Source organism: Girardinichthys multiradiatus, chromosome 1 (genome assembly GCF_021462225.1).
Source record: "Girardinichthys multiradiatus isolate DD_20200921_A chromosome 1, DD_fGirMul_XY1, whole genome shotgun sequence".
NCBI lineage: Eukaryota > Metazoa > Chordata > Actinopteri > Cyprinodontiformes > Goodeidae > Girardinichthys > Girardinichthys multiradiatus.
Window position 1 is genome coordinate 6,942,353 of NC_061794.1, and position 12,060 is coordinate 6,954,412.

The following is a 12,060-nucleotide window of genomic DNA, read 5'->3' on the forward strand; positions in this document are numbered from 1 at the left end:
ACAGTTGGATTTTGGTTTCATCTGACCAGAGCACCTTCTTTCACATGTTTGGTGTGTCTCCCAGGTGGCTTGTGGCAAACTTTAAACGAGACTTTTTATGGATATCTTTGAGAAATGGCTTTCTTCTTGCCACTCTTCCATAAAGGCCAGATTTGTGCAGTGTATGACTGATTGTTGTCCTATGGACAGACTCTCCCACCTCAGCTGTAGATCTCTGCAGTTCATCCAGAGTGATCATGGACCTCTTGGCTGCATCTCTGATCAGTCTTCTCCTTGTTCGAGATGAAAGTTTAGAGGGACGGCCGGGTCTTGGTAGATTTGCAGTGGTCTGATACTCCTTCCATTTCAATATGATTGCTTGCACAGTGCTCCTTGAGATGTTTAAAGCTTGGGAAATCTTTTTGTATCCAAATCTGGTTTTAAACATCTCCACAACAGTATCTCAGACCTGCCTGGTGTGTTCCTTGGTCTTGATGATGCTCTCTGCGCTTTGAACAGAACCCTGAGACTATCACAGAGCAGGTGCATTTATACGGAGACTTGATTACACACAGGTGGATTCTATTTATCATCATCAGTCATTTGGGACAACATTGGATCATTCAGAGATCCTCACTGAACCTCTGGAGTGAGTTTGCTGCACTGAAAGTAAAGGGGCCGAATAATATTGCACGCCCCACTTTTCAGTTTTTTATTACATTTTATTACAAATTACATTAAAATTTGCAGTTTTAACACAACATATTGAAAAGTTCAAGGGGGTAAAAACGTTTGGCAAGACACTGCATGAAAAAAGATTTAACATTGTCCAAATGGTGAAGGACGTGGCCAAGATGGGTTCATGTGTGTGTGTTCTGTGACGCCAGCTTGTCGGTCATATCACAGCGGCCTTGGCCCCAGCAGACACTGACCCCCCTAAGCATCGAAAACAAGACAAACTCCACCCAAAAGCGCCATAAGAAGCATCCTCTAATCACACGGGGATTTGACTAGAGGAAGTCTGGTCAAGTTTGATTACAAAAAGAAAAGAAGAGAAATAGTGAGACACAAACTGTTTGCCAGCAGTGGTTTCTGAAGGTTTCCCCCCTGATGGCAGGGCAAGCAGGAAGCAGCGACACATTTTACAACAGCCTGACTGTGAGGAAGATAAAAACAAACCTGCTCAGCTATGTAGGTGTGTTTGCGTCCTGCTGGATGGCCCTGTTTTATGGCGAACTTGGAACGTCTATTTCTGGCTGCTTGCCTTTTTCCAGTGAAGTTTTCAAACAATACACTGGAAACATTGTTTTAACAAAGGCTGAAGCGGAAGAAGAATTTAACTGCAGCCTGACAAATATAAGAACAAATCAAACACTGGTGATTGTAAATGTATGACAAAATAAACCAAGCAGTAAATTTTACTTCTGCCAGCTAGAACAAGATTTTTTCATTGAGGCCAGGCGTCTGTGTAAAATCAATAGCACACTGGTGGGAGGTGTGATTGTCTCTAATTCCAGGAAGTATATATATATATATATATATACACACATATACGCTTTACACTAGAGCCACATTCACCCAATTGCACTCACACATTCATACACCGATACGCAGATCGGTAGGCAACTTGAGGTTAAGTGCCTTGCCCAGGGGCACATCGACCTATGGCAGGAGGAAGGATATATATATATATATATATATATATAGTACAGACTATGAATATTGTAGCTTCACACTGAAGGCATCAAAACTATGAATTAACACATGTGGAATTATATACTGAACAAAAAGGTGCGAAACAACTGAAAATATGTCTTATATTCTAGGTTCTTCAAAGTAGCCACCTTTTGCTTTGATTACTGCTCTGCACACTCTTGGCATTTTCATAGTTTTAATGCCTTCATTGTGAAGCTACAATATTCATAGTCATGAAAATAAAGACAACTCTTTGAATGAGAAGGTGTGTCCAAACGTTTGGTGTGTACTGTATATATATATATCTTATCTTTACAGTCAGATAAATAACCAATTTTTAGCTAATTCTGATTGCTTTTTAAGAACTATAACGTTGAGAAAATGTTTTTTCCCCGCCTTCCTGCAGGGAGAGGTTAGTTATTTAAATTAGAAGCTGAGGTGACGTCAGACTTTGTGACAGCAGGGTTTTACTAATATTTTGAAACAAAGACAAAATGATGCTGGAGTTCCCACTTTAAACTGGCTTTGTGATTTGCATGGTTAGCATTACTAAAAATACAGAGTAACAGTGCTATAATACGTTCAGCCCTCCTGTTATCTGCCTTCTGTTGCTCTCTTTCATAGACAAAATGAATCACAAACATGTAGAAAATATAGTTTCTTACATCTCTGTGCTTCTCCTAATCTTATTTTTTTAATTCCACTGAATACAGCAAATTTTCACTCTTTTTTACACAATAGCCACAAACCCACTAAAGAGTGTTGTCAGCATGACCTGGTAAGCAGGATGGGTTCACTGATGGACAGAAGATCAGACTGAGTTTCTGAATGGCTGGTCAACAGAAAATCAGACATTTCAAGTCAAACGTCACGTTCTGTGTGTAAATCCGATTTTCATGTCAGCTGTCTTCTAGCTATATTTAAGTCAAAAAAGCACCGAAACTGTGATGGATGACACCAAAACTGTTGTCATGTATCCTGCAAGGAACATGAAGATCTTCATCAAGTTTCACTGCAACATTTAGATCTTTTTCACACTATCACTCAGATGTAGAAGTTTCTTAGTAGATGCACCTGCAAGGCGTCTGTATAAGAGCCCAGGCTGTGTCAGCATCCCCCGTTTTTTACTAACAAACTCAATTATAACGCACAAGATTATCTTTTTGAAACATGGGACTGTTTAGTGTGGTGCACAGGCCACAGATTCCACAGGGACATCCTGGCTTCACTTTTTAAACCAATAAACAACTGAACCAAAGAGTTCAAAAGGTTATCCGCCCATCTGCTCAATGGCTAATTTAGGGAAGGCTCTAAGATGTCTAATGAAGCACCACACCTCAATGGCTTGGCATAGACACATACAGCTGTGAACCTATTTCCTGACTTTCTGGCTGGATGGGGGGAAAAAAACTACCAACATGCATCACAAACATGAACGGACTACGGAGTTATGCAACTCCCATATTAACTGCAAAAACAACCATTGAACCATGAGTGAATTATTGTACTATCCAAATCCTTCTTTGAAGGAGCCGAGCGCCCCTGCTCTTTGTCCATCTCCCACTAAAACCCCTCCTTCGCCTGTCAGAGTCAGCATCTGTGGCCCCATCACAGCGGCATCCAAAGGTGGAACGGTCCACTTGTGACTGACGTGTTACAGAGCATTGCTGCATGCATCCATTTTTCTAGATTTTATTGATTAGGTTTTAAGGCAGTTCATTTAAAAACAGCAAAGAAAAAAAGTACACTTTCAATTGATCCTTCAAAAACAATTCAAAGAATTTAAACTACCAAAAAATAACTTTTCTATTTTTTTTCTTACATTTGCTGACAACATCCTCAGTGTGGTTACCTTTTTAGCAGGATTTTGCAGAAACAAAGATGGGGAGTTGGTGGAGCAGTGGAACATGGAGAAGGAAGGAGCCAAGACAATATTTGTGTCGCCAGGCCTATTTTACATGACTATCCTGCAATAAGGCCATAAAAAAAGAGCCATGACCAGTCCCCAGCTGGTAGAAACTGGTGATCTTTTCTGATCGTGAATGTACCATGCCTAAGTGTTAGGAGGCCACTATGACAACACTCTTCAGTATGGAAGTTGGTAGTAAGGGAGGAAGATTTAGAGTTGCCCCTTCAACTCTGTGCTTCTCTGATGGCAAAAACGAAGTGTTATTGCGAGAAGAACAGGAAGGCTAAACATATTCCAGCAAAGTTTCTCTGTTTTAGGGCTCCTCAATATTAGGAAAACACATGATGTGTCATAATTTTGGTGAATGTTGTAATAATATAATATATAATGCATGGTACATGATTTAGATATTTGCAGCCAAGACAGTTTTTGATAAATATGTATATTGCAAATGGAGATAAGATTTCTATCTATATATTCAAGAGAATTGTTTTTATAAGATGCAAAAGAAAGCTTAATATCGGAATACTGCAATCATTGTATCCCTTTTATTTAAAAAATACAGATAAATTATTGGTTTGCTTCTGCTTCTAATATTAATAATTACTAACCTGTGCTACAGGAAGGCTAGAAAAAATACGTTGCATGCTTTTCTTATAATTTATTTTTGCTCCGGTATTAAAGAAAAATCAGAGGCTGCCAAAAGATTCGCAAAAACAGATGATCAAAAATCCTATAAAGTTATACACTGAATTTGGCTTTCACAGTTTCCCTGAGGATGATTAACATCCAGCATACATTTCTGCTGATTCTCGAAAGTGGGATGTTTCATCCCCAACTGATCCAGGAACAGATTAAAGCCTACATTAGAGTGGGAATGAGTAGCTGCAGGCAACTACTTTGGCCTCACTCAGCTGGAGTTAATCTGTAAAGATAACAGAAACACACACGGACACACACTGACTGTCACACATAAAGCAAAAATCGGCAAATACACACGTCATGCTTTTGCTTCCCAACTGCATACTGAACGGACATAAATACATGAAGTGCACATGTGAACAGTGACTACGCAGCAGCTACAGGGCCTGAAGGCAAACAATGAAAAGGGGAAGAAAAGATATTTCTTTTAAACGTGGTGATGAACATTCCAGAAATAATTATCCACATACTGCTGCCCTGTCTCAGATCCAGAGCCACCACACACACACACACACACACACACACACACACACACACACACACACACACACACACACACACACACACACACACACACACACACACACACACACACACAGGGGACTCATTCTCCTACAGTTAACCCTTTCTAAGCCCTTGTTACCCTACCACAGGTGCTGGCAGCAGAAGGGCCAGTTAGTTTCTGTTTGTTTTAGCCAACAGTCTGATTGGACATGCCCTCAATAATTAGGTCATACGTCTCTGTGAGATAAACTGCATGCACTCCTAGAGTGAGCACATGAAAACTTTCCCTTTCTGCTTGAGATAGAACAGCAACATCAAAGTTTTTCTACATGTATTCATGCAGTCAGCGTGCTACACAGCCCTTCACCCTGTTACAGCAGAGAGAAGAAAGTAGTCCTGGGCCAAACTGGCCAAACGTTATAATCAAGACCTGTATTTTTAGATTTGCCATTCATGCAGAGGGACAAGGTAGCCCAGGGAGGGCACCAAAAAACACCATTTTCAGCTGCTCTTCAGCAATTCTTTACAGTAAATTAAATGCATATCTTTATTAACAGACAGAAAAATAATGCACAACTCATACGCCTTTAAGACTAATAAATAAAAGCCAATGAAATTGATTTAAAATGAAACTTCCCAGAGCAAAGAGACTTCCCGACTTTGAGGTACATAAAGATAAACTTATGTCTACACAGGGATATAGAAAGTGTACTTACACAAAGTAAACAAGCTGTGAAACTGGGAACGAAGAATAAAGGAAAACCTAGAAGGTAACTCCGAAGAGTCCTAGGCTACACTGAAGAAAGCAGGTAGCAGGGCAGCTTTATAAGCCCCGGTACGCCGGTATCCACGCGGTGCCTTCCTGTAAGTGTCCTCATGCCAAATGAGGACAAACCTGGAGTGTCTCCCTGCCCCTTTAGGCAGCAATCCACTCCTCATTTTCCTCCGTCGGCTGAGGAAGACTCCACCCTCCTCTGCCTAGAAGCAGGAAGGGAGTTAGGAGAGCAGGAAGTGAGAGCTTTAACTAGAAATCACATGGTCTTCCAAACACTTTATTATGATCCTGGCTTTTGTTTTTTTACAAGAATACTGGTCCACTCATTTAATCCTCCTTAAATGGCTTAGGATATGCGTGGAAATCAAATTTCCATTAATAAACACTGCAGTTGTTTGGTCAAATACAGCTGAAAACATACAAGGCATCCTTCCTGTTCACAGACAGTGTTTCCTGTTGCTTGACGGCTGTGAGGCGCAGGGTGAGATGATTTGGGGGAACAGGAGAATTTAAAAAAAACCTACCCTTCCTCCAGTGGAATCCAGTCTCCAAGGCAGTATTTTGGCATCTGATCGTCTCCCAAACTTTTTGCCTGAAGGCATCCAATTAACTCATGTCTGGGACTGGAGGCTGTTAGTTTATCTGGTCAAAATCACTAAGTATCCAGTAAAGGTAAACCTAGTTACTTGTTCAAGCTCACTGAATGTCAGGGAGTTTAAAATTCCAACATTCACGTCCCGGCTTTAAACAGCCACTGAGCAGCTCTGATTTCCCCTACTTTATTCTTCTATTTTTATCCCCCTCTGTCTTTGTGAACTAAAACTAACTAAAATAGAAAATCTAATATCTTCTATTAGTGAACAAAACAACAGACTTTCTCCATAGCTCCAACGTACTGGCCTCTTTGAATGCCCAAGGTTCTAAGGACTAAAAGCAACTATACAGGTCCTTCTGTATACTTTATCACAATATTAGCATATTGTGATAAAGTTCATTATTTTCCATAATGTAATGATGAAAATTTAACATTCATATATTTTAGATTCATTGCACACTAACTGAAATATTTCAGGTCTTTTATTGTCTTAATACGGATGATTTTGGCATACAGCTCTTGAAAACCCAAAATTCCTATCTCACAAAATTAGCATATCATTAAAAGGGTCTCTAAACGAGCTATGAACCTAATCATCTGAATGAATGAGTTAACTCTAAACACCTGCAAAAGATTCCTGAGGCCTTTAAAACTCCCAGCCTGGTTCATCACTCAAAACCCCAATCATGGGTAAGACTGCCGACTTGACTGCTGTCCAGAAGGCCACTATTGACACCCTCAAGCAAGAGGGTAAGACACAGAAAGACATTTCTGAACGAATAGGCTGTTCCCAGAGTGCTGTATCAAGGCACCTCAGTGGGAAGTCTGTGGGAAGGAAAAAGTGTGGCAGAAAACGCTGCACAACGAGAAGAGGTGACCGGACCCTGAGGAAGATTGTGGAGAAGGGCCGATTCCAGACCTTGGGGGACCTGCGGAAGCAGTGGGCTGAGTCTGGAGTAGAAACATCCAGAGCCACCGTGCACAGGCGTGTGCAGGAAATGGGCTACAGGTGCCGCATTCCCCAGGTCAAGCCACTTTTGAACCAGAAACAGCAGCAGAAACGCCTGACCTGGGCTACAGAGAAGCAGCACTGGACTGTTGCTCAGTGGTCCAAAGTACTTTTTTCGGATGAAAGCAAATTCTGCATGTCATTCGGAAATCAAGGTGCCAGAGTCTGGAGGAAGACTGGGGAGAAGGAAATGCCAAAATGCCAGAAGTCCAGTGTCAAGTACCCACAGTCAGTGATGGTCTGGGGTGCCGTGTCAGCTGCTGGTGTTGGTCCACTGTGTTTTATCAAGGGCAAGGTCAATGCAGCTAGCTATCAGGAGATTTTGGAGCACTTCATGCTTCCATCTGCTGAAAAGCTTTATGGAGATGAAGATTTCATTTTTCAGCACGACCAGGCACCTGCTCACAGTGCCAAAACCACTGGTAAATGGTTTACTGACCATGGTATCACTGTGCTCAATTGGCCTGCCAACTCTCCTGACCTGAACCCCATAGAGAATCTGTGGGATATTGTGAAGAGAACGTTGAGAGACTCAAGACCCAACACTCTGGATGAGCTAAAGGCCGCTATTGAAGCATCCTGGGCCTCCATAAGATCTCAGCAGTGCCACAGGCTGATTGCCTCCATGCCACGCCGCATTGAAGCAGTCATTTTGGCCAAAGGATTCCCGACCAAGTATTGAGTGCATAACTGTACATGATTATTTGAAGGTTGACGTTTTTTGTATTAAAAACACTTTTCTTTTATTGGTCGGATGAAATATGCTAATGTTGTGAGATGGGAATTTTGGGTTTTCATGAGCTGTATGCCAAAATCATCCGTATTAAGACAATAAAAGACCTGAAATATTTCAGTTAGTGTGCAATGAATCTAAAATATATGAATGTTAAATTTTCATCATTACATTATGGAAAATAATTAACTTTATCACCATATGCTAATATTTTGAGAAGGACCTGTAGAGTTGTTATTTTCTTTTATGAAAGACAACTTTCCTGAAAATATCAAATCAGAATAACAAGCACTTTTATACTAACATGATTACATAATCCACTTGGTATAGTTTAAAAAGTTAGAGGCCAAATGAATATAAACAAAGGATGCAATGACTTGAGTTTGGTGGCATGTTTATAGTGCCGATAAACATTTGCCATTTCCCTTTCTAACAGGTTTTTGGGGGCTGTTTTGTGGCAGGAAAGAAATTCTAGGAAGATAAAAGCAATGTGAGGCTGTATCCTGCTCTCAGGGCCTGTTAGCAGAGATCCAGAAAAGCTTCACTAAGTCAACACATTTAGGAAAACTGGGATTTATGTCAGTTTGACTACGTTGCAGAAGTAGCCGAGTCCTTGAATGTTTTTTTACATGTCACTTTGCAAACTACAGCACATTTCACCAGGATTCCATGTGACATACCAACACAAATTACTGCCTCGTTGGGAAAAGAACACATGGCTTTTTAAAGCCACGGCCTCCAGACGTCCCTTCTTCAATAAAGAAAGTCCATCTGTGTATAAGTTAATTTCAGAATTAATTCAGCTCTTCTGTGTCTGGCACGACTGCAAAGCAACCTCAATGTCCACCTAACCTGACAGACCAGGCAAGGAAAGCGTTCATCAGAGATGCAACCAAGAGGACCATGGTAACATTGGAGGAGCTGCAGAGTTCTACAGCCAGACGGGAGAATTTGTTTACAGGACAATTATTAGTCACACTACACAAATCTGTCAATGACAAAAGCTATTAGTGAAAGAAAGCAATGAGTTCATTTTGCAATTTTACTCAAGCCATGTAGGGGACACATTGAAATGGAAGTAGGTGTGATAAAAAAAACTACTTATGAAACACGGTGGTGGCAGCATCACGCAGGAAAGCAGGACAAGGACCCTAAACATACATCCAGAGCTCCACCAAGGCAATAGGGTTATTGACCCATGGCAGCTATTTACTATACAGATGAGCTATACTCTGGATGCCTTCTGGCCACTGAATGTCAGCTGCTGACAGGGTAGGGGGGGCCGTGTGGGAATTCCAAGTTGTCGCACCCATAGATACACAGACAGAGATCGGACACCTAATGAGAGAGATGCAGTTCAAGACCTCCAGGCAGCATCTTGATGTGCTGATGGACGCGCAAACAACGTCCTATTCCTGAAATATTAATCCTTTTAAAGCCTCATTTCTCAGTAACCTTGAAGTTATTGTAACGATCTGTGCACGGTGTTTCTAGAAAAACAAAAAATAAATAAAGAAATAATCTCAATTTTTATTTTAGATGGCATTAAAGTTGGACACAATAATAGAGGTAAATGTAAGACAAACTTTGTTGCTTTCAAAATCGGGCTTATGATTACTATAAATATGATTATTTTCAACAATTATCATCATAATCTTTAAATAATAATAGATTCAAAACGCTATATAACTGGGTTATAAATAGCCTCGATAAAACGGCCCGCTGAGGACCCTTAACTTCGTTATAATCTGCTTTCTTCAGACATGCAAATAAGAAAAAGATGTAGATGACAAAAACTTTATTAAAAAAAACATTTTGACTTTCATGTCTTAGCATATCATTGAAAAATAAAGATACATGAATAAACATACATGAAGTAATTAAGATAACATATATTTTCAGTGTATTTGGTCTTAATTTCTATATACATTACATATTATACTACTGGTCAAAGGTTTTAGATATACTTTTTCATTTAATATTTTTTCTTTATTTCATGACTATTTAAATTAAACATAGATTCTCACTACATAGCTGGTTGTTCTAACCGTTTTTCATAGAAAGTTAAATAAAAACACAAAACCTGAGAATGGAAAGTTATTCCCTGATTTTATCAATTTGTCCTCATAGTTGAAACTGTTTATGTCCCAGCGTTGTGTTCCTGACGTTCTCGTCTCTCTCCTCACATCCTATGTTTTGGCCATTGTTGACAAACCAAATCAACTCGTCAAAATGGCGCCTAAAAATATACACGATAAGTTGTGTGACCGTGTCTCTGTGTCTATATCTATGGTCGCACGGTATGGCAATGATGTCATCATCTGGAAGCCAGAATCATCAAAATTACAAGAAATAAAGGCTTGAAGTATTTCTATATAATATGAGTTTGTGAAATGAGTGAAGCAAAATACTTTTCACGATATTCAAATGTTTTTATATGTACCTGTACATGTGTTAGAATGGCCTAGTTAAAGTCCAAACCCAAAGCCAATGAAGATTCTGTGGCAAGACTGGAAAATTAAGGTTCTAAGAGGTTCATGAGCTTCAGTTATTTTGTAAAGAATAGGCAAAAGTACCTCTAGACCTGCAAAGCTGGTAGAGACATATCACAGCAGAGTTGCAGCTGCAACAAAAACAGGTTCTACAAAACATTGACTCACAACAAACAAAAAAAATATTTTCCTTCCACTTCACATTAATGCACTACTTTCTGTTAGTAATCTGTCACATTAAATCCCAATAAGGTATATTAATATGTTAGTAACATGATCAACTCTTCTTCCTTATAAGCAGTTTTTTCCTGCACACAGTTGCTGAGCATCCCTCACTCCTTACAGTCCCAGCATTCAGCACTGCTTATTTAAAGGAGTCAGCAGGGTGGGGTGCTCCACACTGACCTCCCTGTGGTGCTGAGTCAAACACACATGACTGAAGTGGTCAGTCTCTCCACAGAGCCAGAAACAGGGAGCGGATTTCCCTCTCAACTCTTTGCTGGGCATGAAAATAAAAAGGCAGCAGTAGAGTCCAAAAAAACACAGTGGGAGTAGATAGTTGCTACGATCGACATTTCAGCTAGGTCAACAAATTCCGACACACTCACTACCTACAGCGCTAATCAGACCCCTGTCCCTTCCTTCCTCCCCTCCCTTCCATCCAAATATTGAAAGAATAACATTTTGATTTTTCCATTCCTTCAAAATTCCAGCCCTAAACTTTAATCACCTTCAGCTTTCTTCCACGTCATCTCTTCTGAAAGTTACAATACCTCTGAGCTGGTAAGGAGGTTTTTTTTGTCATAATACTGTTGCAAGCCTTCTGGCAGCAGCAACGTAACTCCATGAGAACGCAAACGTTCAGTCGGAGACGCAGCGGAGGCAGGTGGATTAGCAGCATTAGTGTGAGTGTGCAGTGCCTTCTCATTAGACTAAACACTCTGTGATTCCCGACACTCAGACATACATGTGCTCACGCACCTACTGAAGGATGAGTCAATATTGACACCACAGTGGAAGTTTACAAAACACACACACATTACAGCTCTTTCCACAGTTCCCTTTCTTGATCCATCACTTAGTCTTTTTTATAGAGACCACCAGAAGAGAGTGAAGGGTATTAAGTTCCTCTGGATCCTTTCTCTCATACCAAAATCATAAGCTCTGTCACTCGATACACAAACACACACAAACACACACTCCAGAAATGCAGGGCGGTCTAACATTACCGCTCACATTACAGCGTGCCACTACTGGCCCTGTCTGTGACACCCTGCATACTGGGTAGGCTGAGAAATCGACACACATCAGACTGGAGGAAATGTCCTGGGAAATTATCACGCTGGGAAGAGCCGACCAGAACAAGGCGAGAGTCTCTTATGAGATGAACATCGGTGGAAAAATAACTTGTGCAAGGACAGAGATGATGAGCACAAGCAGTTAGGAGCATGTGGTTTGAAGACTGTGAAATTATGTTATGCATTTGGCCATAAACCTGGAATTATTTCAAGAATGATAACTGATGGCAGCTGGATTCAGATTTGAAGAAGGATTAGTTTTATCAGGCTCAGATAACAATGACACCCAGTCAAAACAAATATTACAAGCTAGTTCTGATATAAATTGTCTTCAGGGAAATGTTTCACAGCCCATAATATTTTCTTTAA

At 40.4% G+C, this 12,060-nt stretch overlaps 1 protein-coding gene across 5 annotated transcripts in view; it reads right to left on the reverse strand.

Annotated features, from left to right (window-relative positions):
• The window catches only part of wu:fa11c10 (protein FAM110B), a 44,433-nt gene that overhangs the window by 8,051 nt on the left and 24,322 nt on the right, over window positions 1–12,060 (reverse strand). Inside the window, exon 1 of one of the 5 annotated variants that reach the window (XM_047363498.1) lies at window positions 5,506–5,680. The exons of 3 other annotated variants lie outside the window; for them this stretch is intronic. The gene's annotated coding sequence lies outside the window, so the exon portion shown is untranslated. Of the gene's footprint in view, window positions 1–5,505; window positions 5,681–12,060 lie in introns of those variants that run through there. One more of the 5 variants, XM_047363468.1, reaches the window with a different exon arrangement.